The 4570-nt window shown below is 36.7% G+C and overlaps 1 long non-coding RNA gene across 1 annotated transcript; it reads left to right on the forward strand.

Moving 5' to 3' along the window:
* The first annotated feature begins 134 nt into the window (after positions 1–134).
* On the forward strand, positions 135–4570 carry LOC101501327 (uncharacterized). The gene is made up of 3 exons (XR_190214.4): positions 135–262; positions 4298–4402; positions 4484–4570. It is a non-coding gene; the product is annotated as an uncharacterized lncRNA (long non-coding RNA).

Here is a 4570-nt window from a genome sequence, read left to right on the forward strand (position 1 = left end):
CTGATCTGTTTTCTCTCTCTCTCTAGTATTATGCACTTGTAATGTAGTTAGGTTACTCAATGTTAAGGTACTCATTCTAGTTTCTTTTGAAAATTTAAGTGTTATGTGTATAAATCTTAATTTGATTTTTTTTTCATGAAGTCCACGTGTCGCGAGCATAGTAATGTCTGCTGCCGCAAGGAATTTAACTCATGTTACTCTTGAGCTAGATGGAAAATGCCCTGCTATATTTGATCACCTTTCCAATCCTTCAGATTTTAAGGTACTTCACATAAGTGTTTACCACCACATTTTGTAAAAAAACTTTTCACTACCGTGGTTATAGATACTGTAAGACCCATAATTTTAAAGTACATTTTATGTATTTTATGTGTTTTGGATTTTGGCCCGGAGGCTTTTTAGCCAAAGTTAATAATATTATGGTGTGTATAGGATCAAAAAGTTATTTTGACCCCGTTTAGAATTACTCGTCGATAAATAAATTTAAATTAAGTGCGGAAAATCCTTTTTGGAGAATTTAATGCGTTACGGGTAAAAAGGTGATTTAACAAATATCTAGATATTTTGAGATATTTGTTAAGTTATATTTAATATATATATATATGTGGGTTTGCTTGGTGAGAATAGAAAGAAAGGAAATTAGAAGGAAGGAAAAGGAAAAGAAAAGGTTATATAAAGGAAAGAAGGAAATAGAAAGGAAGGAAAAACAAAGAAAGGAAAAAGGAAGGAAGGAAAACTGATTTTTTCCATCTTCTTCCTCTTCACCCGCGGCCAAATTCCCTCTTTCTCCCGTTTTCATTTTCGTCGCTTTCCTTTCTTCAAAACTAGTAACCCAAGGTTGGGTGAGAGTTAGGACAAGGATTTCGCAACTCCACTTTTCCTCTTTGATTCGAAAACGAAGAAAAACGGTATTTGAGATCCAAACACAAACCCCTCCGTTTCTTCTAGATCCAAGCTTCATTTCTCGAAGAGTTAGAAGGGAAAGTTGCTCACTACCACGCCACGGTGCTAGGGGACCAATTTGGAGGCGACGTTGCGAGCGGAGATTTTTACCGGATTTGCTCACGGTACCGGAAACGCACGTTAGAGCTAACGCGAAGGTAAGGGCTCCTTCCAAACTTCTAGTTTGCATTTAGGGACTTATCTGTGGTTGTGTGGAAAGGTTTTTGGTTAGGGTTAGAGTATTATTTTGGGAAAAATGAATTTACCTCACGTATGTAAGATTTTGGGTAAATGAAACTTGTGTGTTTTGAGTAGTGGATTGTGTCGATTTGTGTTCGTTGTTTTTGACATGCTCTTAATTGATATTGATGAAATTTGATATGTGTATGGTTGGATCTTGTGAATAAATGAATTGATGTGTTTTGATGTGAGAATTTGTTTGAGTTTGTGTTGTGTGGAATTTGAAAACCATTAAGTTAAACGAGGATTAAGAATGGGGAATCTCTTAATGTCTCGGTTACTTAATATTTTGTTTTAAAGAAAAATCGTTTAAGTTAACTGGGCGTTAAGAATGGGGAATCTCTTAATGTCTCGGTTACTTAATATTTTGTTTTAAAGAAAAATCGTTTAAGTTAACTGGGCGTTAAGAATGGGGAATCTCTTAATGTCTCGGTTACTTAATATTTTGTTTTGAAAACCGTTTAAGTTAACTGGACGTTAAGGAGGGGGAATCTCTTAATGTCTCGGTTACTTAATATTTTGTTTTAAAGAAAAATCGTTTAAGTTAACTGGGCGTTAAGAATGGGGAATCTCTTAATGTCTCGGTTACTTAATATTTTGTTTTGAAAACCGTTTAAGTTAACTGGACGTTAAGGAGGGGGAATCTCTTAATGTCTCGGTTACTTAACATTTTGTTTTGAAAACCGTTTAAGTTAACTGGGCGTTAAGAATGGGGAATCTCTTAATGTCTCGGTTACTTATTATTTTGTTTGGAAAATTGTTTAAGTTAACTGGGCGTTAAGAATGGGGAATCTCTTAATGTCTCGGTTACTTATTATTTTGTTTGGAAAATTGTTTAAGTTAACTGGGCGTTGAGAATGGGGAATCTCTTAATGTCTCGGTTACTTAATGTTCGTTTTTGAAAATCGTTTCAGTAAATGAGTATTAAGAATGGGGAATCTCTTAATGACTTATTTACTGAATGTTTTGTCTTGAAAATCGTTAAGTTAAATGAGAATTAAGAATGGGGAATCTCTTAATGTCTCGCTTTTTTATGTGTGTTTCGGTAAATCGTGCTGACCCGGGATAGGTGGCACCTTGGTAAACAGTACGGGCCCGTGATAGGCAGTACGTTTACGATTTACGTTTGGTAAGTCGTGCTGACCCGGGATGGGTGGCACCTCGGTAAACAGTACGGACCCGTGATAGGTAGTACGTTTACGACTTACGTTCCTGAGGGAATTGTGTTTGGTAAGTTGTGCTGACCCGGGATAGGTGGCACCTCGGTAAACAGTACGGACCCGTGATAGGTAGTACGTTTACGACTTACGTTCCTGCGGGAATTGCGTTTGTCCGTGAGAGACTGCGCAGGGGTTTGTCCGTGAGAGACTACGCCCTGGTTTAAGTTAGATGAGAATTAAGAATGGGGAATCTCTTAATGTCTCGTTTACTCGTGTATGTTTTGGTAAGTTGTGCTGACCCGGGATAGGTGGCACCTCGGTAAACGGTACGGACCCGTGATAGGTAGTACGTTTACGACTTACGTTCCTGAGGGAATTGTGTTTGTCCGCGAGAGACTACACCCTGTTGATTTGTGAACTGTTGGTTCATTTTGTTTGTGTAGTAATGTGTTATAAATGCTAAGTGTTATGTTTTGGAATTTGGTGATAACATGTTTGATTGCAATACCATTTCGAAATCCATGATGTCGTAGTAATTGTGTTATCAGTGTTAAGTGTTAAGAATTGGGATTATGCATGAATGTGATTGAGTTAGTTTATGAATTTTTGAAAGAATACACAGGTAAATCGATTTCCCAATCGATTGGATAGTAAACAGGGACTTGGCCAAATGGACAAAATCGATTAGCCAATCGATTTTGTAATCAGTTTTTCGAAAATCATTTACGAAATCGATTGCCCAATCGATTGGGCCTAAGTCAGGGACTCATCCATATTCGACCAAATCGATTTGGAAATCGATTGGCCATTAAGTCAGGGGCTCAGCTATCCTGTCAATCGATTGCCCAATCGATTGAATCAAGCCAGAGTTCAAAATTTCACTAAAAACCTTCAGGAAATCGATTTGGAAATCGATTGGCCATTAAGTCAGGGGCTCAGCTACCCTGTCAATCGATTTCCCAATCGATTGAATTAAGCCCAGGATTCTGTCTTCATCAAAATCCTTCACCCCAATCGATTGCCTAATCGATTGGCTCAGTGAAAATCCTCAGTTTTAGTTGTATGATTGTTTGCTCATGAAACTATCCATGTCTTGATTTGTTATGTTATAATTAGGGGATTGAGAACCTCATTTTACTTTCATTTTAACTGGCAAAGTATTGTATGAACTTTTCGCATATTGAAAATCCTGCTAAGGTGCATGCTTAGTTGAAAAGTTATTTTTAGCATTTAAAACTTAAATGTTATGTGTTAACTGTTATTTTCGGTTGGTGACCTTTACAATTATTGTGGAAATCTGGGCTTTGCCCTCAGATGAGAGTCAGGACGATCCTACCGGTTCGTACCCTACGGACGAAAATGGAGATGGGAATGCTTGACTGCAGCTACGTTAGGAGGATCTCACGGGGCGCGTGGAGATTAGTCAGGGTGTTTAGTTGTGTTGTAAAATGATCAGATTAGGTTGACATAGAGGGATCAGATGTCTTTCTTTTGTATTGCATTTACATTAAAATGGAAGACTGTACCTATACTAATATTGTCAGCTTGGCATGTTATTTTCGATGGGTTACATGTACCATTTGTTGTTGGGTAAATGGTTTGGATTTATAATTGGAGTAACTTTCCCGCTGCTTGTAAATTATAATGACTCAATTATTTATCCAAAGGCATTTCTTTATTTATTTCTCTGCTTTATTTTAAATTCTTTTGAAAATAAAAATATACCCTCGCTTTGAAAAACGGGGTGTTACAGATACAGCGTCAAGATTTTTGTTGTCACTGCAACGACAATTTTGGTCCATTGACTATATTTGACCATAACTTTTTTGTATTATTAAAACCAGGACGCGTTCACGACCGTGGTTTAAAAGCTTAGTTATTATTTTAGGCATGGTTATTATATAGGCGTGTCACATTATTAAAAGTTCAAGGACTAATTTATTTTGCTTACAAAGATGGCAGTGAAAAGAATAGCAGGAGCAAAATGGGGAACCTGTAGTGGACAAGCATGTATAGGAATTGATTATGTGATTGTTGAGGAGAAGTTCTCATCTGAATTGGTATATTTCATTAGACATTATAAGTTGTTATTTATGCTAAAGTTTTAATTTTCTAATACTAAGTTTTTCGTTTTATTCTAGATAGAACTATTAAAGAAGTTCATCAAAAAAATTTATGGTGACAACCCTGTAGAGTCAAAGGTACTGTCAAGAATAATAAACAAGCAG

Source organism: Cicer arietinum, chromosome 7 (genome assembly GCF_000331145.2).
Source record: "Cicer arietinum cultivar CDC Frontier isolate Library 1 chromosome 7, Cicar.CDCFrontier_v2.0, whole genome shotgun sequence".
NCBI lineage: Eukaryota > Viridiplantae > Streptophyta > Magnoliopsida > Fabales > Fabaceae > Cicer > Cicer arietinum.